The sequence below is a fragment of the Ranitomeya imitator genome, chromosome 3 (genome assembly GCF_032444005.1).
Source record: "Ranitomeya imitator isolate aRanImi1 chromosome 3, aRanImi1.pri, whole genome shotgun sequence".
Lineage (NCBI taxonomy): Eukaryota > Metazoa > Chordata > Amphibia > Anura > Dendrobatidae > Ranitomeya > Ranitomeya imitator.
This window is the reverse complement of record NC_091284.1, coordinates 686,829,165-686,853,660: the sequence shown is the minus strand read 5'-3', so window position 1 is coordinate 686,853,660 and position 24,496 is coordinate 686,829,165. Positions and strand designations below refer to the sequence as shown.

The following is a 24,496-nucleotide window of genomic DNA, read 5'->3' as shown; positions in this document are numbered from 1 at the left end:
CCGCAGCGTGTGCACATACCTTTAGAATTAGGCTATGTGCACACGGTGCGGATTTGGCTGCGGATTCGCAGCAGTGTTCCATCAGGTTTACAGTACCATGTAAACATATGGAAAACCAAATCCACTGTGCCCATGGTGCGGAAAATACCGTGCGGAAACGCTGCGTTGTATTTTTCGCAGCATGTCAATTCTTTGTGCGGATTCCGCAGCGTTTTACACCTGTTCCTCAATAGGAATCCGCAGGTGAAATCCGCACAAAAAACACTGGCTATCCGCGGTAAATCCGCAGGTAAAACGCAGTGCCTTTTACTCGCGGATTTTTCAAAAATGGTGCTGAAAAATCTCACACGAATCCGCAACATGGGCACATAGCCTTATGGTTAGGGTTGGAATTAGGGTTGTGGTTAGGGTTAGGGGTGTGTTGGGGTTAGGGTTGTAATTAGGGTTATGGCTACAGTTGGGATTAGGGTTAGGGGTGTTGGGGGGGTTAGTGTTGGAGGTAGAATTGAGGGGTTTCCACTGTTTAGGCACATCAGGGGTCTCCAAACGCAACATGGCGCCACCATTGATTCCAGCCAATCTTGTATTCAAAAAGTCAAATGGTGCTCCCTCACTTCCGAGCCCCGACGTGTGCCCAAACAGTGGTTTACCCCCACATATGGGGTACCAGCATACTCAGGACAAACTGCGCAACAATTATTGGGGTCCAATTTCTCCTGTTACCCTTGAGAAAATAAAAAATTGCTTGATAAAACATCATTTTTGAGGAAAGAAAAATTATTTTTTATTTTCACGGCTCTGCGTTGTAAACGTCTGTGAAGCACTTGGGGGTTCAAAGTGCTCACCACATATCTAGATAAGTTCCTTGGGGGTCTAGTTTACAAAATGGGGTCACTTGTGGGGGGTTTCTACTGTTTAGGCACACCAGGGGCTCTGCAAACGCAACGTGACGTCCGCAGACCATTCCATCAAAGTCTGCATTTCAAAAGTCACTACTTAATTTCTGAGCCCCGAAGTGTGCCCAAACAGTGGTTTACCCCCACACATGGGGTATCAGCGTACTCAAGAGAAACTGGACAACAACTTTTGGGGTCCAATTTCTCCTGTAACCCTTGGGAAAATAAAAAATTCTGGGCTAAAAAATTATTTTTGAGGAAAGAAAACGTATTTATTATTTTCACGGCTCTGCGTTATACTGTTTAGCCACATCAGGGGCTCTGCAAACGCAACGTGATGCCCGTAGAGCATTCCATCAAAGTCTGCATTTCAAAACATCACTACTTTACTTCCGAGCCCCGGCATGTGCCCAAACAGTAGTTTACCCCCACATATGGGGTATCAGCGTACTCAAGAGAAACTGGACAACAACTTTTGGGGTCCAATTTCTCCTGTAACCCTTGGGAAAATAAAAAATTCTGGGCTAAAAAATTATTTTTGAGGAAAGAAAACGTATTTATTATTTTCACGGCTCTGCGTTATACTGTTTAGCCACATCAGGGGCTCTGCAAACGCAACATGATGCCCGTAGAGCATTCCATCAAAGTCTGCATTTCAAAACATCACTACTTTACTTCCGAGCCCCGGCATGTGCCCAAACAGTAGTTTACCCCCACATATGGGGTATCACCGTACTCAGGAGAAACTGGACAACAAATATTGGGGTCAAAATTCTCTTGTTACCCTTGGGAAAATTAAAAAATTCTGGGCTAAAAAATTATTTTTGAGGAAAGAAAACTTATTAATTATTTTCACGGCTCTGCGTTATAAACTTCTGTGAAGCACTTGGGGGTTGAAAGTGCTCACCACATATCTAGATAAGTTCCTTTCGGGGTCTAGTTTCCAAAATGGGGTCACTTGTGGGGGGTTTCTACTGTTTAGCCACATCAGGGGCTCTGCAAACGCAACGTGATGCCCGCAGACCATTCCATCAAAGTCTGCATTTCAAAATGTCACTACTTCACTTCCGAGCCCCAGCATGTGCCCAAACAGTGGTTTACCCCCACATATGGGGTATCAGCGTACTCAGGAGAAACTGGACAACAACTTTTGGGGTCAAATTTCTCCTGTTACACTTGGGAAAATAAAAAATTGCGGGCTAAAAAATCATTTTTGAGAAAATAATTTTTTTTTTTTTATTTTCATGGCTCTGCATTATAAACTTCTGTGAAGCACTTGAGGGTTCAAAGTGCTCACCACACATCTAAGTTCCTTGGGGGGTCTAGTTTCCAAAATGAGGTCATTTGTGGGGGATCTCCAGTGTTTATGCACACAGGGGCTCTCCAAACGCGACATGGTGTCCGCTAATGATTGGAGCTAATGTTCCATTTAAAAAGCCAAATGACGTGCCTTCCCTTCCGAGCCCTGCCGTGCGCCCAAACAGTGGTTTTCCCCCACATATAGGGTGTCTGCGTACTCAGGACAAACTGGGCAACAACATTTGGGGTCCAATTTCTCCTATTACCCTTGTCAAAATAGGAAATTCCAGGCTAAAAATCAATTTTGAGGAAAGAAAAATTATTTTTTATTTTCATGGCTCTGCGTTATAAACTTCTGTGAAGCACCTGGGGGTTTAAAGTGCTCAGTATGCATCTAGATAAGTTCCTTGGGGGGTCTAGTTTCCAAAATGGGGTCACTTGTGGGGGAGCTCCAATGCTTAGGCACACAAGGGCTCTCCAAACGCGACATGGTGTCCGCTAACAATTGGAGCTAATTTTCCATTCAAAAAGTCAAAAGGCGCGCCTTCCCTTCCGAGCCCTGCCCTGTGCCCAAACAGTGGTTTACCCCCACATGTGAGGTATCGACGTACTCGGGAGAAATTGCCCAACAACTTTTAGGATCCATTTTATCCTGTTGCCCATGTGAAAATGAAAAAATTGAGGCTAAAAAATTTTTTTGTGAAAAAAAGAACTTTTTCATTTTTACGTATCAATTTGTGAAGCACCTGGGGGTTTAAAGTGCTCACTATGCATCTAGATAAGTTCCTTGGGGCGTCTAGTTTCCAAAATGGGGTCACTTGTGGGGGAGCTCCAATTTTTAGGCACACAGGGGCTCTCCAAACGCGACATGGTGTCAGCTAAAGAGTGCAGCCAATTTTTCATTCAAAAAGTCAAATGGCGCTCCTTCCCTTCCAAGCCCTGCCGTGCGCCCAAACAGTGGTTTACCCCCACATATGAGGGATCAGCGTACTCAGGACAAATTGGTCAACAACTTTCGTGGTTCAGTTTCTCCTTTTATCATTGGGAAAATAAAAAAATTGTTGCTAAAAGATCATTTTTGTGACTAAAAAGTTAAATGTTCATTTTTTCCTTCCATTTTGCTTCTGCTGTTCTGAAGCACATGAAGGGTTAATAAACTTCTTGAATGTGGTTTTGTGCACCTTGAGGGGTGCAGTTTGTAGAATTGTGTCACTTTTGGGTATTTTCAGCCATATAGACCCCTCAAACTGACTTCAAATGTGAGGTGGTCCCTAAAAAAAATGGTTTTGTAAATTTCGTTGTAAAAATGAGAAATCGCTGGTCAAATTTTAACCCTTATAACTTCCTAGCAAAAAAAAATTTTGTTTCCAAAATTGTGCTGATGTAAAGTATACATGTGGGAAATGTTACTTATTAACTATTTTGTGTCACATAACTCTCTGGTTTAACAATAAAAATTCAAAATGTGAAAATTGCAAAATTTTCAAAATTTTCGCCAAATTTCCGTTTTTATCACAAATAAACACAGAATTTATTGACCTAAATTTACCACTAACATGAAGCCCAATATGTCACGAAAAAACAATCTCAGAACTGCTAGGATTAGGGTTGAGCGACCTTGACATTTTTAGAGTCGAGCCGTGTTTCGCGAAACCCGACTATCTTAGAAGTCGAGTCGAGTGGAATCGGCCGATTATCGCGAAAAGTCGGGTATCGCCCGAAACACGAAACCCAATGCAAGTCAATGGGGGAGCATAGTCGGCAGTGAGTGGAGGCCAGGAAAACACCTACACTGCCCATTTTAATGGCAAAAACATCCATTCTTGTTAAAGAAGCTTGTCAATCGTAATTTACCTTATAATAATTGGAAGGCATTTGAAATTGGGGGTCATTTGGCTAAAGTTGTGGGGGGTAGGGCTGGTTCAAGTAATTAGTGGGCCCAGTAAATCTGGACCACGTCACGGCAGTGGAGCAGGGAGAGGTAAGTATTTAAACTTTGCAAGTGCTGTGATCCTGAGCAAGCAGGGGGGGCCCACTCGTTGGCATTGGCACTGGCACAGGGCCCCTCAAAGTACAGCGGTGTGTTTGCACGGCGGGGGCGCCTCCCACCGGCAGCAACACTTTTGCGTACTATGAGAGGCCCTGTGCCAGTGACGTCGCCAACTAGTATTCCTCCCCCCACCTGATGAAGGAACCTGCACTTTCATCTGCACCTTCCTCTTTGTCCCCGTGTAAGGTGGTATGGTATGCGGGAAGAGGAACCTGACTTTCAGCAGGGTCACAATCTTGCTGTGTAGCGTGCATGGGGAATTTTGCGTTATGGGTCAATGTACCAGCAGACTCATCTATCACTGGCTGGGCAATGGGCAGGATGAGGAGGAAACACAGATATAGGCCCAAAGAATAAAGTGGGCTAAATGCAGTTCAAAATTGGTAACACAGGACTAACCAGGGGGCATTGCAGTGGAGGACAACTGGAATGAGAGGCTGACACAGAGAGTAGGCCCAAATCAGTAAGTAGTCGACATGCAGTTCAAAATTGGCAACCGTAGTAAACAGGCGGCCCAGCTTTGTTCAGTTGAGGAGAACAGCAAGGAGTGGCAGACACCGATAGTAGGCCCCAACCCAACTAGTAGGCCAAATGCAGTCTAACATTAACAACTACTTAACAAGAGCCTGAAAATGGAATTTCAGGACAGGAAACCAGGAGAACAGCAAGGAGTGGCAGACACCGATAGTAGGCCCCAAACCAACTAGTACGCCAAATGCAGTTGTTCCATTTAGCTACAATTTAATGAGAGCCTGAAGATAGAAGTTCAGGAAAGGCAACCTGGAGAACACCTTGGAGTGGAACACACCATCTCTCTACACCCCATACCCAATTTGTAGGCCTAATGCAGTGTAGTTTTCAACAACTACTAAACGAGAGTCGGAAGATCGAAGCAATGTGGACGAAACCTGGGGAACACCTTGGAGTGTAACACACCGTCTCTCTACACCCCATACCCAATTTGTAGGCCTAATGCAGTGTAGTTTTCTACAACTACTAAATGAGAGTCGGAAGACCGAAGCAATGTGGACGAAACCTGGGGAACACCTTGGAGTGGAACACACCATCTCTCTACACCCCATACCCAATTTGTAGGCCTAATGCAGTGTAGTTTTCTACAACTACTAAACGAGAGCATGAAGATCGAAGCAATGGAGAGGAAACCTGGGGAACACCTTGGAGTGGAACACACCATCTCTCTACACCCCATACCCAATTTGTAGGCCTAATGCAGCGTAGTTTCCAACAACTACTAAACGAGAGCATGAAGATCGAAGCAATGGAGAGGAAACCTGGGGAACACCTTGGAGTGGAACACACCATCTCTCTACACCCCATACCCAATTTGTAGGCCTAATGCAGCGTAGTTTCCAACAACTACTAAACGAGAGCATGAAGATCGAACCAATGGCGATGAAACCTGGGGAACACCTTGGAGTGGAATACACCATCTCTCTACACCCCATACCCAATTTGTAGGCCTAATGCAACGTAGTTTCCAACAACTACTAAACGAGAGCATGAAGATTGAAGCTCAGGAAAGGCAACCTGGAGAACACCTTGGAGTGGAACACACCATCTCTCTACACCCCATACCCAATTTGTAGGCCTAATGCAGCGTAGTTTCCAACAACTACTAAACGAGAGCATGAAGATTGAAGCTCAGGAAAGGCAACCTGGAGAACACCTTGGAGTGGAACACACCATCTCTCTACACCCCATACCCAATTTGTAGGCCTAATGCAGCGTAGTTTCCAACAACTACTAAACGAGAGCATGAAGATTGAAGCTCAGGAAAGGCAACCTGGAGAACACCTTGGAGTGGAACACACCATCTCTCTACACCCCATACCCAATTTGTAGGCCTAATGCAGCGTAGTTTCCAACAACTACTAAACGAGAGCATGAAGATTGAAGCTCAGCAAAGGCAACCTGGAGAACACCTTGGAGTGGAACACACCATCTCTCTACACCCCATACCCAATTTGTAGGCCTAATGCAGTGTAGTTTTCTACAACTACTAAACGAGAGCATGAAGATCGAAGCAATGGAGAGGAAACCTGGGGAACACCTTGGAGTGGAACACACCATCTCTCTACACCCCATACCCAATTTGTAGGCCTAATGCAGCGTAGTTTCCAACAACTACTAAACGAGAGCATGAAGATCGAAGCTCAGGAAAGGCAACCTGGAGAACACCTTGGAGTGGAACACACCATCTCTCTACACCCCATACCCAATTTGTAGGCCTAATGCAGCGTAGTTTCCAACAACTACTAAACGAGAGCATGAAGATCGAAGCAGCGGAGAGGAAACCTGGGGAACACCTTGGAGTGGAACACACCATCTCTCTACACCCCATACCCAATTTGTAGGCCTAATGCAGCGTAGTTTCCAACAACTACTAAACGAGAGCATGAAGATCGAACCAATGGCGATGAAACCTGGGGAACACCTTGGAGTGGAACACACCATCTCTCTACACCCCATACCCAATTTGTAGGCCTAATGCAGCGTAGTTTCCAACAACTACTAAACGAGAGCATGAAGATTGAAGCTCAGGAAAGGCAACCTGGAGAACACCTTGGAGTGGAACACACCATCTCTCTACACCACATACCCAATTTGTAGGCCTAATGGTTTCCAACAACTACTAAACGAGAGCATGAAGATTGAAGCTCAGGAAAGGCAACCTGGAGAACACCTTGGAGTGGAACACACCATCTCTCTACACCCCATACCCAATTTGTAGGCCTAATGCAGCGTAGTTTCCAACAACTACTAAACGAGAGCATGAAGATTGAAGCTCAGGAAAGGCAACCTGGAGAACACCTTGGAGTGGAACACACCATCTCTCTACACCCCATACCAAATTTGTAGGCCTAATGCAGCGTAGTTTCCAACAACTACTAAACGAGAGCATGAAGATTGAAGCTCTGGAAAGGCAACCTGGAGAACACCTTGGAGTGGAACACACCATCTCTCTACACCCCATACCCAATTTGTAGGCCTAATGCAACGTAGTTTCCAACAACTACTAAACGAGAGCATGAAGATTGAAGCTCAGGAAAGGCAACCTGGAGAACACCTTGGAGTGGAACACACCATCTCTCTACACCCCATACCCAATTTGTAGGCCTAATGCAGCGTAGTTTCCAACAACTACTAAACGAGAGCATGAAGATTGAAGCTCAGGAAAGGCAACCTGGAGAACACCTTGGAGTGGAACACACCATCTCTCTACACCCCATACCCAATTTGTAGGCCTAATGCAGCGTAGTTTCCAACAACTACTAAACGAGAGCATGAAGATTGAAGCTCAGGAAAGGCAACCTGGAGAACACCTTGGAGTGGAACACACCATCTCTCTACACCCCATACCCAATTTGTAGGCCTAATGCAGCGTAGTTTCCAACAACTACTAAACGAGAGCATGAAGATTGAAGCTCAGCAAAGGCAACCTGGAGAACACCTTGGAGTGGAACACACCATCTCTCTACACCCCATACCCAATTTGTAGGCCTAATGCAGTGTAGTTTTCTACAACTACTAAACGAGAGCATGAAGATCGAAGCAATGGAGAGGAAACCTGGGGAACACCTTGGAGTGGAACACACCATCTCTCTACACCCCATACCCAATTTGTAGGCCTAATGCAGCGTAGTTTCCAACAACTACTAAACGAGAGCATGAAGATCGAAGCTCAGGAAAGGCAACCTGGAGAACACCTTGGAGTGGAACACACCATCTCTCTACACCCCATACCCAATTTGTAGGCCTAATGCAGCGTAGTTTCCAACAACTACTAAACGAGAGCATGAAGATCGAAGCAGCGGAGAGGAAACCTGGGGAACACCTTGGAGTGGAACACACCATCTCTCTACACCCCATACCCAATTTGTAGGCCTAATGCAGCGTAGTTTCCAACAACTACTAAACGAGAGCATGAAGATCGAACCAATGGCGATGAAACCTGGGGAACACCTTGGAGTGGAACACACCATCTCTCTACACCCCATACCCAATTTGTAGGCCTAATGCAGCGTAGTTTCCAACAACTACTAAACGAGAGCATGAAGATTGAAGCTCAGGAAAGGCAACCTGGAGAACACCTTGGAGTGGAACACACCATCTCTCTACACCACATACCCAATTTGTAGGCCTAATGGTTTCCAACAACTACTAAACGAGAGCATGAAGATTGAAGCTCAGGAAAGGCAACCTGGAGAACACCTTGGAGTGGAACACACCATCTCTCTACACCCCATACCCAATTTGTAGGCCTAATGCAGCGTAGTTTCCAACAACTACTAAACGAGAGCATGAAGATTGAAGCTCAGGAAAGGCAACCTGGAGAACACCTTGGAGTGGAACACACCATCTCTCTACACCCCATACCCAATTTGTAGGCCTAATGCAGCGTAGTTTCCAACAACTACTAAACGAGAGCATGAAGATTGAAGCTCTGGAAAGGCAACCTGGAGAACACCTTGGAGTGGAACACACCATCTCTCTACACCCCATACCCAATTTGTAGGCCTAATGCAGCGTAGTTTCCAACAACTACTAAACGAGAGCATGAAGATTGAAGCTCAGGAAAGGCAACCTGGAGAACACCTTGGAGTGGAACACACCATCTCTCTACACCCCATATCCAATTTGTAGGCCTAATGCAGCGTAGTTTCCAACAACTACTAAACGAGAGCATGAAGATTGAAGCTCAGGAAAGGCAACCTGGAGAACACCTTGGAGTGGAACACACCATCTCTCTACACCCCATACCCAATTTGTAGGCCTAATGCAGCGTAGTTTCCAACAACTACTAAACGAGAGCATGAAGATTGAAGCAATGGAGAGGAAACCTGGGGAACACCTTGGGGAGGCAGACACCGTTAGTAGGCCCTACCAAAGTTGTACACCCAATGCAGTTTTAAAATTCCTAGAGGCTGAAATCAAGACTATTGACGCTCAGCTTTTTTCAAAGGAACACAGCTGAATTGAGTGGCGCAGACAGACACAGGTAGTAGGACTCAAACCAAAAATGTGGCTCACTGCAGCAGAAAAAAGTTACAGGGGTACACAAGCTGCAGTGCTCTGGGCAGTGGAGGACAATTTCAATAGTGAACCGCAGACAGACTTTGTACGCCTACTATTAAAAAAAGGATGCTCTATGCAATTATAAATAGGTTCTAGGGGTACACGGGCAGCAGTGGTGTAGTCAGTGGAGGCCTAGTGGAAGGAGTGACCGCAGACAGGCATCGAAGGCCTAAAATAATAACACATGGCTGTAGGCAATTTTAAATTGGTTCCAGGGGTACACGGGCAGCAGTGGCCTAGTCAGTGTAGTAGTAGTAGAAAGAACGGACCGCAGACAGGCATCGAAGGCCTAAAATAAAAAAATTGGGCTGGCTGTAGGCAATTTTAAATTGGTTAGAGGGGTACACGGGCAGCAGTGGTGTGGTCAGTGGAGGCATATTGTAAGGAGTGACCGCAGACAGGCATCGAAGGCCTAAAATAATAACACATGGCTGTAGGCAATTTTAAATTGGTTCCAGGGGTACACGGGCAGCAGTGGTGTGGTCAGTGGAGGCCTAGTGGAAGGAGTGACCGCAGACAGGCATCGAAGGCCTAAAATAAAAAAATTGGGCTGGCTGTAGGCAATTTTAAATTGGTTCCAGGGGTACATGGGCAGCAGTGGTGTGGTCAGTGGAGGCCTAGTGGAAGGAGTGACCACAGACAGGCATCGAAGGCCTAAAATAATAACACGTGGCTGTAGGCAATTTTAAATTGGTTCCAGGGGTACACGGGCAGCAGTGGCCTGGTCATTGTAGTAGTAGTAGAAAGAACGGACCGCAGACAGGCATCGAAGGCCTAAAATAAAAAAATTGGGCTGGCTGTAGGCAATTTTAAATTGGTTCCAGGGGTACACGGGCAGCAGTGGTGTGGTCAGTGGAGGCATATTGTAAGGAGTGACCGCAGACAGGCATCGAAGGCCTAAAATAATAACACATGGCTGTAGGCAATTTTAAATTGGTTCCAGGGGTACACGGGCAGCAGTGGTGTGGTCAGCGGAGGCCTAGTGGAAGGAGTGACCGCAGACAGGCATCGAAGGCCTAAAATAAAATAATTGGGCTGGCTGTAGGCAATTTTAAATTGGTTCCAGGGGTACACGGGCAGCAGTGGTGTGGTCAGTGGAGGCATATTGTAAGGAGTGACCGCAGACAGGCATCGAAGGCCTAAAATAATAACACATGACTGTAGGCAATTTTAAATTGGTTCCAGGGGTACACGGGCAGCAGTGGTGTGGTCAGTGGAGGCCTAGTGGAAGGAGTGACCGCAGACAGGCATCGAAGGCCTAAAATAATAACACATGGCTGTAGGCAATTTTAAATTGGTTCCAGGGGTACACGGGCAGCAGTGGCCTGGTCAGTGTAGTAGTAGTAGAAAGAACGGACCGCAGACAGGCATCGAAGGCCTAAAATAAAAAAATTGGGCTGGCTGTAGGCAATTTTAAATTGGTTCCAGGGGTACACGGGCAGCAGTGGTGTGGTCAGTGGAGGCATAGTGGAAGGAGTGACCGCAGACAGGCTTCGAAGGCCTAACATAACAAAAATGTCAATACAATGGTATTGTCAGTGGCAGGCATTGAAGGATGTCAGTGCATAGACTAAACATTGGTGGAGCTGTGAGATAATTTTGCAAGTGGTAGAGCACTGTTTGAGCTGGGGGGGGGGGGGAACTGTCTTGTGGCCGGAGGTACAGGCCCAGGGCCCCTCATATTACAACGGTGTGTCTGACGTTGAGTGCGCACCACCACCGCCAGAGACACTTTATTGTACTAGGAGGGACCCAGTGGCAGTGCCGTCGACCAAAAGCGGGCACACCCACCTCTTCAGACAAACAGCACTCTCACGGGTGCTGTCGCCAAGTGTCGATATCACGGCCCCGTGTGGGGAGTTTGGCCATTTAGTGAGGTGTAAACATGTCGTATGCTGAACAATCAGGTGCAGAAAATTACGAGATTGGAAAAGGCATTCAGAATAGTCCACAGGCAAGACCTTTTCATAGGAAAGCTAGGTGTCAGCCGGGCAAGGTGGGGCAAAAGATTTCGAAATCCAGTTGTGGTTCATTTTAATGAAGGTTAGATCATCTACATTTTGGGTAGCCAGACGAGTCCTTTTTTCTGTTAGTATTGAACCTGCAGCACTGAATACTCTTTCTGATACGACACTAGCTGCCGGGCAAGCAAGCTCCTGCAATGCATATTCTGCAAATTCTGGCCAGGTGTCTAATTTTGATGCCCAGTAATCAAATGGGAATGACGGTTGAGGGAGAACATCGATAAGGGATGAAAAATAGTTTGTAACCATACTGGACAAATGTTGTCTCCTGTCACTTTGAATTGATGCTGCAGTACCTGTCCTGTCTGCGGTCATAGCAAAATCACTCCACAACCTGGTCAGAAAACCCCTCTGGCCAACGCCACTTCTGATTTCTGCCCCTCTAACTCCTCTGGTCTGCTGGCCCCTGCAGCTCGTGTGAGAACGATCACGGGCGCTGTGTGCAGGGAATGCCAGAAGCAAACGGTCAACAAGAGTTGATTGTTTGGTTGCTAATATTAGTTCCAAGTTCTCATGTGGCATTATATTTTGCAATTTGCCTTTATAGCGAGGATCAAGGAGGCAGGCCAACCAGTAATCGTCATCGTTCATCATTTTAGTTATGCGTGTGTCCCTTTTGAGGATACGTAAGGCATAATCCGCCATGTGGGCCAAAGTTCCAGTTCTCAAATCTGCGGTTGTGCTTGGTTGAGGGGCAGTTTCAGGCAAATCCACGTCACTTGTGTCCCTCCAAAAACCAGAACCCGGCCTTGCCGCGCCACCAATTTCCAGTGGCCCCGGAAAAGCTTCCTCATTAAAAATATAATCATCCCCATCATCCTCCTCGTCCTCCTCCTCCTCTTCGCCCGCTAACTCGTCCTGTACACTGCCCTGGCCAGACAATGGCTGACTGTCATCAAGGCTTTCCTCTTCCTCAGCTGCAGACGCCTGATCCTTTATGTGCGTCAAACTTTGCATCAGCAGACGCATTAGGGGGATGCTCATGCTTATTATGGCGTTGTCTGCACTAACCAGCCGTGTGCATTCCTCAAAACACTGAAGGACTTGACACATGTCTTGAATCTTCGACCACTGCACACCTGACAACTCCATGTCTGCCATCCTACTGCCTGCCCGTGTATGTGTATCCTCCCACAAAAACATAACAGCCCGCCTCTGTTCGCACAGTCTCTGAAGCATGTGCAGTGTTGAGTTCCACCTTGTTGCAACGTCTATGATTAGGCGATGCTGGGGAAGGTTCAAAGAACGCTGATAGGTCTGCATACGGCTGGAATGTACGGGCGAACGGCGGATATGTGAGCAAAGTCCACGCACTTTGAGGAGCAGGTCGGATAACCCCGGATAACTTTTCAGGAAGCACTGCACCACCAGGTTTAAGGTGTGAGCCAGGCAAGGAATGTGTTTCAGTTGGGAAAGGGAGATGGCAGCCATGAAATTCCTTCCGTTATCACTCACTACCTTGCCTGCCTCAAGATCTACAGTGCCCAGCCACGACTGCGTTTCTTTCTGCAAGAACTCGGACAGAACTTCCGCGGTGTGTCTGTTGTCGCCCAAACACTTCATAGCCAATACAGCCTGCTGACGTTTGCCAGTAGCTGCCCCATAATGGGAGACCTGGTGTGCAACAGTGGCAGCTGCGGATGGAGTGGTTGTGCGACTGCGGTCTGTGGACGAGCTCTCGCTTCTGCAGGAGGACGAAGAGGAGGAGGAGGGGGTGCGAACGGCTACAGCCAACTGTTTCCGAGACCGTGGGCTAGGCAGAACTGTCCCAAACTTGCTGTCCCCTGTGGACCCTGCATCCACAACATTCACCCAGTGTGCCGTGATGGACACGTAACGTCCCTGGCCATGCCTACTGGTCCATGCATCTGTTGTCAGGTGCACCTTTGTGCTCACAGATTGCCTGAGTGCATGGACGATGCGCTCTTTAACATGCTGGTGGAGGGCTGGGATGGCTTTTCTGGAAAAAAAGTGTCGACTGGGTAGCTCGTAGCGTGGTACAGCGTAGTCCATCAGGGCTTTGAAAGCTTCGCTTTCAACTAATCGGTAGGGCATCATCTCTAACGAGATTAGTCTAGCTATGTGGGCGTTCAAACCCTGTGTACGCGGATGCAAGGCTAAGTACTTCCTTTTTCTAACCATAGTCTCATGTAGGGTGAGCTGGACTGGAGAGCTGGAGATCGTGGAACTAGCGGGGGTGCCAGTGGACATGGCAGACTGAGAGACGGTGGGAGATGGTATTGTTGCCGCCGGTGCCCTAGATGCAGTGTTTCCTACTACGAAACTGGTGATTCCCTGACCCTGACGGCTTTGGCCTGGCAAAGAAACCTGCAAAGATACTGCAGGTGGTGCGGAAAATGGTGGCCCTACACTGCCGGAAGGGATGTTGCGTTGCTGACTAGCTTCATTGGCCGAGGGTGCTACAACCTTAAGGGACGTTTGGTAGTTAGTCCAGGCTTGCAAATGCATGGTGGTTAAATGTCTATGCATGCAACTTGTATTGAGACTTTTCAGATTCTGTCCTCTGCTTAAGGTAGTTGAACATTTTTGACAGATGACTTTGCGCTGATCAATTGGATGTTGTTTAAAAAAATGCCAGACTGCACTCTTTCTAGCATCGGATACCTTTTCAGGCATTGCAGACTGAGCTTTAACCGGATGGCCACGCTGTCCTCCAACAGGTTTTGGCTTTGCCACGCGTTTTGGGCAAGATACGGGCCCGGCAGATGGAACCTGTTGCGATGTTGATGCCTGCTGCGGCCCCTCCTCCTCCGCTTCAGAACTGCTGCCGCCTGCACCCTGTTCCCCCAATGGCTGCCAATCGGGGTCAAGAACTGGGTCATCTATTACCTCTTCTTGTAGCTCGTGTGCAACTTCGTCTGTGTCACCGTGTCGGTCGGTGGTATAGCGTTCGTGATGGGGCAACATAGTCTCATCAGGGTCTGATTCTTGATCATTACCCTGCAAAGGCAATGTTGTGGTCTGAGTCAAAGGACCAGCATAGTAGTCTGGCTGTGGCTGTGCATCAGTGCACTCCATGTCAGATTCAACTTGTAATGGGCATGGACTGTTAACTGCTTCACTTTCTAAGCCAGGGACGGTATGTGTAAAGAGCTCCATGGAGTAACCCGTTGTGTCGCCTGCTGCATTCTTCTCTGTTGTTGTTTTTGCTGAAGAGGACAAGGAAGCGACTTGTCCCTGACCGTGAACATCCAATAACGACGCGCTGCTTTTACATTTACCAGTTTCACGAGAGGAGGCAAAAGAGCTAGAGGCTGAGTCAGCAAGATAAGCCAAAACTTGCTCTTGCTGCTCCGGCTTTAAAAGCGGTTTTCCTACTCCCAGAAAAGGGAGCGTTCGAGGCCTTGTGTAGCCAGATGACGAACCTGGCTCCACAGCTCCAGACTTAGGTGCAATATTTTTTTTCCCACGACCAGCTGATGCTCCACCACTACCACTACCCTCATTAACAGCTGACAATGAACGCCCCCGGCCACGACCTCTTCCACCAGACTTCCTCATTGTTTTAAAAACGTAACCAAACTAACGGTATTTGTTGCTGTCACACAACTTACACGGTGAGCTATAACTTCAGTATGATTTAGCTACCCCTTTACAGGTGAGTGAGACCACAACGAAAATCAGGCACAATGTTACACACTCTGTTGTTGGTGGCAACAAATGAGAGAGATGCCACACACGCAGGACTGTCACTGAAGCACAAATGTAAATATTAATCTCCCACTGATTTTATTTATTTTTTTTTTTTCAGGGAGACTTTAGGAAAAAAAAAATAGAATAAAATGATTTTTTCAGGAAGAATTTAGAAACCAAATAAAATAAAATGATTTTTTCAGGGAGAATTTAGAAAACAAATAAAACAAAAAAAGGCTTTCTATGGCCCACTGAGTGAGAGATGACGCACACAGGAGTCAGGAGTGGCACACAAGCCCAGAGGCCAATATTTATCTCCCACTGATTGATGTAGTGATTTTTTCAGGTAGATTTTGGAACCCAAATCAAGCTAAAAAAATAATAGGCTTTCTATGGCCCACAATTGGAGAGAGAGAGAGAGATGGCACACCCAGGAGTCAAGACTGGCACACAAGCAGAAAGGGCAATATTAATCTCCCACTGATTTGATTTTTTTTTTTTTTTTCAGGGAGACTTTAGGAAAAAAAAATAATAGAATAAAATGATTTTTTCAGGAAGAATTTAGAAACCAAATAAAATAAAATGATTTTTTCTGGGAGAATTTAGAAAACAAATAAAACAAAAAAAGGCTTTCTATGGCCCACTGAGTGAGAGATGACGCACACAGGAGTCAGGAGTGGCACACAAGCCCAGAGGCCAATATTTATCTCCCACTGATTGATGTAGTGATTTTTTCAGGTAGATTTTGGAACCCAAATCAAGCTAAAAAAATAATAGGCTTTCTATGGCCCACAATTGGAGAGAGAGAGAGAGATGGCACACCCAGGAGTCAAGACTGGCACACAAGCAGAAAGGGCAATATTAATCTCCCACTGATTTGATTTTTTTTTTTTTTCAGGGAGACTTTAGGAAAAAAAAATAATAGAATAAAATGATTTTTTTCAGGAAGAATTTAGAAACCAAATAAAATAAAATGATTTTTTCTGGGAGAATTTAGAAAACAAATAAAACAAAAAAAGGCTTTCTATGGCCCACTGAGTGAGAGATGACGCACACAGGAGTCAGGAGTGGCACACAAGCCCAGAGGCCAATATTTATCTCCCACTGATTGATGTAGTGATTTTTTCAGGTAGATTTTGGAACCCAAATCAAGCTAAAAAAATAATAGGCTTTCTACGGCCCACAATTGGAGAGAGAGAGAGAGATGGCACACCCAGGAGTCAAGACTGGCACACAAGCAGAAAGGGCAATATTAATCTCCCACTGATTTGATTTTTTTTTTTTTTTTCAGGGAGACTTTAGGAAAAAAAAATAATAGAATAAAATGATTTTTTCAGGAAGAATTTAGAAACCAAATAAAATAAAATGATTTTTTCAGGGAGAATTTAGAAAACAAATAAAAGAAAAAATAGGCTTTCTATGGCCCACGGAGTGAGAGATGACGCACACAGGAGTCAGGAGTGGCACACAAGCCCAGAGGCCAATATTGTTCTCCCAATGATTGATGTAGTGATTGTTTCAGGTAGATTTTGGAACCCAAATCAAGCTAAAAAAATAATAGGCTTTCTATGGCCCACAATTGGAGAGAGAGAGAGAGATGGCACACCCAGGAGTCAAGACTGGCACACAAGCAGAAAGGGCAATATTAATCTCCCACTTTTTATTTTTTTTCAGGGAAAATTTATAAACCCAATAAAAAAAATAATAAATAGGCTTTCTATGGCCCACTATCTGAGAGAGAGAGATGGCACGCTTAGGACTGGCACACAAGCCCAAAGGCCAATATTAATCTCCCTTTTTTTTTCAGGGAGAATTTATAAAACCAAAAAAAAAATAAATAAATAGGCTTTCTATGGCCCACTATTTGTGAGAGAGATGGCACGCTCAGGACTGGCACACAAGCCCAGAGGCCAATATTAATCTCCCACTTTTTTTTTTTTGTTCCAGGGAAAATTTATAAACCCAATAAAAAAAATAATAAATAGGCTTTCTATGGCCCACTATCTGAGAGAGAGAGATGGCACGCTTAGGACTGGCACACAAGCCCAAAGGCCAATATTAATCTCCCTTTATTTTTTCAGGGAGAATTTATAAAACCAAAAAAAAAAAAATAAATAAGCTTTCTATGGCCCACTATTTGTGAGAGAGATGGCACGCTCAGGACTGGCACACAAGCCCAGAGGCCAATATTAATCTCCCACTTTTTTTTTTTTGTTCCAGGGAAAATTTATAAACCCAATAAAAAAAATAATAAATAGGCTTTCTATGGCCCACTATCTGAGAGAGAGAGATGGCACGCTTAGGACTGGCACACAAGCCCAAAGGCCAATATTAATCTCCCACTGATTGATTTATTGATTTTTTCAGGTAGAATTTAGAACCCAAATAAAGCATAAAAAAAAAAAAAATAGGCTTTCTATGGCCCACTGAGTGAGTGATGATGCACACAGGAGTTAGGAGTGGCACACAAGCCCTGAGGCCAATATTTTTCTCACACTGATTGATGTAGTGATTTTTTCAGGTAGATTTTATAACCCAAATCAAGCAAAAAAATAAATAGGCTTTCTATGGCCCACTGAGTGAGAGATGGCACACACAGGGATGGCACTCTAGCAGAAATGTCAATCTTAATCTCCCACAAAAAAAAAAAAAAACAGGGAGTGTCCAACAATTACTATCTCCCTGCAGTAATCTCAGCCAGGTATGGCAGGCAGCAATAAGGAGTGGACTGATGCACAAATTAAATAAAAAGTGTGGACAAACAAAAAAGATAGCTGTGCAGAAAGGAAGGAACAAGAGGATTTGTGCTTTGAAAAAAGCAGTTGGTTTGCACAGCGGCGTACACACAGCAATGCAGCTATCAGGGAGCCTTCTAGGGCAGCCCAATGAGCTACAGCGCTGAGGGGAAAAAAAAAAAATGTAGCTTCCACTGTCCCTGCACACCGAAGGTGGTGTTGGGCAGTGGAAATCGCTACAGCACAAGCGGTTTGGTGGTTAATGGACCCTGCCTAACGCTATCCCTGCTTCTGACGAAGCGGCAGCAACCTCTCCCTAAGCTCAGATCAGCAGCAGTAAGATGGCGGTCGGCGGGAACGCCCCTTTATAGCCCCTGTGACGCCGCAGACAGCAAGCCAATCACTGAAATGCCCTTCTCTAAGATGGTGGGGACCAGGACCTATGTCATCACGCTGCCCACACTCTGCGTTTACCTTCATTGGCTGAGAAATGGCGCTTTTCGCGTCATTGAAACGCGACTTTGGCGCGAAAGTCGCGTACCGCATGGCCGACCCCGCACAGGGGTCGGATCGGGTTTCATGAAACCCGACTTTGCCAAAAGTCGGCGACTTTTGAAAATGAACGACCCGTTTCGCTCAACCCTAGCTAGGATCCATTGAAGCGTTCCTGAGTTATTACCTCATATAGGGACACTGGTCAGAATTGCCAAAAACGGCCAGGTCTTTAACCCCTTCATGACCAGGGGATTTTTTGTTTTTCCGTGTTCGTTTTTCGCTCCCCTCCTTCCCAGAGCCATAACTTTTTTATTTTTCAGTCAATTTGGCCATTTGAGGGCTTATTTTTTGCGGGACGAGTTGTACTTTTGAACGACATCATTGGTTTTAGCATGTCTTGTACTAGAAAACGGGAAAAAAATTCCAAGTGCGGTGAAATTGCAAAAAAAGTGCAATCCCACATTGGTTTTTTGTTTGGCTTTTTTGCTAGGTTCACTAAATGCTAAAAATGACCTGCCATTATGATTCTCCAGGTCATTACGAGTACATAGACACCAAACATGACTAGGTTATTTTTTATCTAAGTGGTGAAAAAAAATTCCAAACTTTGCTAAAAAAAAAAAAAAAAAGTTGCGCCATTTTCCGATACTCGTAGCGTCTCCATTTTTCATCATCTGGGGTCGGTTGAGGGCTTATTTTTTGCGTGCCGAGATGACGTTTTTAATGATAGCATTTCGGTGCAGATACGTTCTTTTGATCGCCCGTTATTGCATTTTAATGCAATGTCGCGGCGACCAAAAAAACGTAATTCTGGCGTTTCTAATTTTTTTCCCGCTACGCTGTTTAGCGATCAGGTTAATACTTTTTTTTAATTGATAGATCGGGCGATTCTGAGCGCGGCGATACCAAATATGCGTAGATTTGATTTTTTTTTTTATTGATTTATTTTGATTGGGGCGAAAGGGGGGTGATTTAAACTTTTATGTTTTTTTTATTTTTTTCACATTTTTTTAAACTTTTTTTTTTAACTTTTGCCATGCTTCAATAGCCTCCATGAGAGGCTAGAAGCAAGCATAGCACGATCGGCTCTGCTACATAGCAGCGATCTGCTGATCGCTGCTATGTAGCAGAATTGCACGTGTGCTGTGAGCGCCGACCACAGGGTGGCGCTCACAGCGACGGGCAATCAGTAACCATAGAGGTCTCAAGGACCTCTATGGTTACCATTCACAAGCATCGCCGACCCCCGATCATGTGACAGGGTCGGCGATGACGTCATTTCCGGTCGCCCGGCCGGAAGCGGTAGTTAAATGCCGCTGTCTGCGTTTGACAGCGGCATTTAACTAGTTAATAGGTGGGGGCAGATCGCGATTCTGCCCGCGCCTATTACGGGCACATGTCAGCTGTTCAAAACAGCTGACATGTCCCGGCTTTGATGCGGGCTCACCGCGGAGCCCTGCATCAAAGCAGGGGAGCCGGCATCGGACGGTATAGTACGTCCGATGCCGGTAAGGGGTTAAGGTCAAAATAGGCTGGGTCATGAAGGGGTTAATAACTTAATGGGTGTATATTCCAGCAACCAATCAGGGCACAGAAAACATCCACATTGTATTGACACAAGGTCTTCTGTGATTGGCTGCCAAAGTCACATGTCCCTGCCCATATAAAAGCAAACATGTTGTTTTGCTGTCACCATTTTCTCAGTGTCACATTGCAGAGAGACCACTCCTGCTAGTGCTGCTGCGGTGAACTTGTCAGTTAGCTAGATAGGATCCTGTCCTGTGTGAAATCGATCTTCCAGCATCTAACTAGATTGTGCTAAAACAGTGTTGCAGGTTCAGGATGCCCAATTTGCTAATCACAATCGTTTAGGCAAAAACTGTCATAGTGAGGACTCAGAAGGCCAGATTTCCCCTTAAAAATTGTTAGTCCTAATATAGGGGTCCAGCCAGGAGGCCGTTTTTCTCTAATCCAAATTATGATAAAACTGTGTTGCAGGAATCAATAAGGGTAACGGTATTTTCAATAAAACTTTTTCTTTCAAGTGCAACAAAGTTCAGGGGAAACTAGAAGCTGCCACAACCCGATCGGCTCTGCTACATAGAGGCAATGATCAGATCACCTGTATGTAAGCAGAATTGCTCACTTGCTCACAGCAAGTCAGCACTGAAAACCATAGAGGTCTCCAGGAGACCTCAAGCTGTCATGCCAACACACCGGTGACCAGCGATCAAAACAACTGACATGTCCTGGGAAAGATGTGAGCTCACCATCAAAGCCCACATCAAAGTGAGGGAGACCGACATCGGGCGTAATAGTATCCCTACTCCAAATCTCCCCCGCACACATTAAATCCTCCCCCCCCCCCCCCACTGCACTTATTCTTCGGTGTCTTCAGCTTCACTGGAGCACTTCCACCAGTGTTCTCCTCTGCAGCGCAGGCGAGTGACGTCAGCAGTGTGATCACGTGATCTGATCGTTTGTACACAAACGAACAGACTAAGGTACCTGTTTAACCCCTTTACCCCCAAGGGTGGTTTGCACGTTATGGACCGGGACAATTTTTACAATTCTGACCACTGTCTCTTTATGAGGTTATAACTCTGGAATGCTTCAACGGATCCCAGTAATTCTGACATTTTTTTCTCATGACATATTGTACTTCATGATAGTGGTAAAAATTATTTGATAGTACCTGCGTTTATTTGTGAAAAAAACGGAAATTTGGCGAAAATTATGAAAATTTCGCAATTTTACAACTTTGAATTTTTATGCAATTAAATCACAGAGATATGTCACACACAATACTTAATAAGTAACATTTCCCACTTGTCTACTTTACATCAGCACAATTTTGGAACCAAAATTTTTTTGTTAGGGAGTTATAAGGGTTAAAATTTGACCAGCAATTTCTCATTTTTACAACACCATTTTTTTTTAGGGACCGCATCTCATTTAAAGTCATTTTGAGGGGTCTATATGATAGAAAATACCCAAGTGTGACACCATTCTAAAAACTGCACCCCTCATGGTGCTCAAAACCATATTCAAGAAGTTTATTAACCCTTCTGGTGCTTCACAGGAATTTTTGGAATGTTTAAAAAAAAATGAACATTTAACTTTTTTTCACAAAAAATTTATTTCAGCTCCAATTTGTTTTATTTTACCAAGGGTAACAGGAGAAAATGGACCCCAAAAGTTGTTGTACAATTTGTCCTGAGTACACCGATACCCCATATGTGGGGGTAAACCACTGTTTGGGCACATGACAGAGCTCGGAAGCGAAGGAGCGCCATTTGACTTTTCAATGCAAAATTGACTGGAATCGAGATGGGACACCATGTTGCGTTTGGAGAGCCACTAATGTGCCTAAACATTGAAACCCCCCACAAGTGACACCATTTTTGAAAGTAGACCCCCCCCTAAGGAACTTATCTAGAGGTGTGGTGAGCGCTTTGACCCACCAAGTGCTTCACAGAAGTTTATAATGCAGAACCGTAAAAATAAAAAATCATATTTTTTACAAAAATTATCTTTTCGCCCCCAATTTTTTATTTTCCCAAGGGTAAGAGAAGAAATTGGACCCCAAAACTTGTACAATTTGTCCTGAGTACGCTGATACCCCATATGTGGGGGTAAACCACTGTTTGGGCGCATGGGAGAGCTCCGAAGGGAAGGAGCGCCGTTTGACTTTTCAATGCAAAATTGACAGGAATTGAGATGGGACGCCATGTTGCGTTTGGAGAGCCACTGATGTGCCTAAACATTGAAACCCCCCACAAGTAACACCATTTTGGAAAGTAGACCCCCTAAGGAACTTATCTAGAGGTGTGGTGAGCGCTTTGACCCACCAAGTGCTTCACAGAAGTTTATAATGCAGAACCGTAAAAATAAAAAATCATATTTTTTCACAAAAATTATATTTCTGCCCCCAATTTTTTATTTTCCCATGGGTAAGAGAAGAAATTGGACCCCAAAAGTTGTTGTACAATTTGTCCTGAGTACGCTGATACCCCATATGTGGGGGTAAACCACTGTTTGGGCGCATGGGAGAGCTCGGAAGGGAAGGAGCGCCATTTGACTTTTCAATGCAAAATTGACAGGAATTGAGATGGGACGCCATGTTGCGTTTGGAGAGCCACTGATGTGCCTAAACATTGAAACCCCCCACAAGTGACACCATTTTGGAAAGTAGACCCCCTAAGGAACTTATCTAGAGGTGTGTTGAGCACTTTGACCCACCAAGTGCTTCACAGAAGTTTATAATGCAGAACCGTAAAAATAAAAAATCATATTTTTTCACAAAAATTCTTTTCGCCCCCAATTTTTTATTTTCCCAAGGGTAAGAGAAGAAATTGGACCCCAAAAGTTGTACAATTTGTCCTGAGTACGCTGATACCCCATATGTGGGGGTAAACCACTGTTTGGGCGCATGGGAGAGCTCGGAAGGGAAGGAGCGCCGTTTGACTTTTCAATGCAAAATTGACAGGAATTGAGATGGGACGCCATGTTGCGTTTGGAGAGCCACTGATGTGCCTAAACATTGAAACCCCCCACAAATAACACCATTTTGGAAAGTAGACCCCCTAAGGAACTTATCTAGATGTGTGGTGAGCGCTTTGACCCACCAAGGGCTTCACAGAAGTTTATAATGCAGAGCCGTAAAAATAAAACAAAAATTTTTTCCCACAAAATTTATTTTTTAGCCCCCAGTTTTGTATTTTCCCGAGGGTAACAGGAGAAATTGGACCCCAAAATTTGTTGTCCAATTTGTCCTGAGTACGCTGATACCCCATAAGTGGGGGGAAACCACTGCTTGGGCGCATGGGAGGGCTCGGAAGGGAAGGTGCTCCATTTGGAATGCAGACTTAGATGGAATGGTCTGCAGGTGTCACATTGCGTTTGCAGAGCCCCTAATGTACCTAAACAGTAGAAACCCCCCACAAGTGACCCCATATTGGAAACTAGACCCCCCAGGGAACTCATCTAGATGTGTTGTGAGAACTTTGAACCCCCAAGTGTTTCACTGCAGTTTATAACGCAGAGCCGTGAAAATAAAAAATCTTTTTATTTCCCACAAAAATTATTTTTTAGCCCCCAGTTTTGTATTTTCCCAAGGGTAACAGGAGAATTTGGACCCCAAAAGTTGTTGTCCTATTTGTCCTGAGTACGCTGATACCCCATATGTTGGGGTAAACCCCTGTTTGGGCACACAGGAGAGCTCGGAAGGGAAGGAGCACTGTTTTACTTTTTCAACGCAGAATTGGCTGGAATTGAGATCGGACGCCATGTCGTGTTTGGAGAGCCCCTGATGTGCCTAAACAGTGGAAACCCCCCAATTATAACTGAAACCCTAATCCAAACACACCCCTAACCCTAATTCCAACGGTAACCCTAACCACACTTCTAACCCTGACACACCCCTAATCCCAACCCTATTCCCAACTGTAAATGTAATCTAAACCCTAACCCTAACTTTAGCCCAAACCCTAACTGTAGCCCCAACCCTAACCCTAGCCCTAACCCTAGCCCTAGCCCTAACCCTAGCCCTAACCCTAGCCCTAACCCTAGCCCTAACCCTAACCCTAGCCCTAACCCTAGCCCTAGCCCTAACCCTAGCCCTAGCCCTAACCCTAACCCTAGCCCTAACCCTGGCCCTAACCCTAGCCCTAATGGGAAAATGGAAATAAATACATTTTTTTAATTTTTCCCTAACTAAGGGGGTGATGAAGGGGGGTTTGATTTACTTTTATAGTGAGTTTTTTTAGCGGATTTTTATGATTGGCAGCCGTCACACACTGAAAGACGCTTTTTATTGCAAAAAATATTTTTTGCGTTACCACATTTTGAGAGCTATAATTTTTCCATATTTTTTTGGTCCACAGAGTCATGTGAGGTCTTGTTTTTTGAGGGACGAGTTGACGTTTTTATTGGTAACATTTTCGGGCACGTGACATTTTTTGATCGCTTTTTATTCCGATTTTTGTGAGGAAGAATGACCAAAAACCAGCTATTCATGAATTTCTTTTGGGGGAGGCGTTTATACCGTTCTGCGTTTGGTAAAATTGATAAAGCAGTTTTATTCTTTGGGTCAGTACGATTACAGCGACACCTCATTTATATCATTTTTTTATGTTTTGGCGCTTTTATACGATAAAAACTATTTTACAGAAAAAATAATTATTTTTGCATCGCTTTATTCTCAGGACTATAACTTTTTTATTTTTTTGCTGATGATGCTCTATG

General features: G+C 45.1%; 1 protein-coding gene across 2 annotated transcripts in view; it reads left to right on the top strand.

Moving 5' to 3' along the window:
- LOC138670813 (17-beta-hydroxysteroid dehydrogenase type 6-like) overlaps positions 1-24,496 on the top strand; it is a 270,057-nt gene that overhangs the window by 119,377 nt on the left and 126,184 nt on the right. The window lies entirely within an intron of this gene.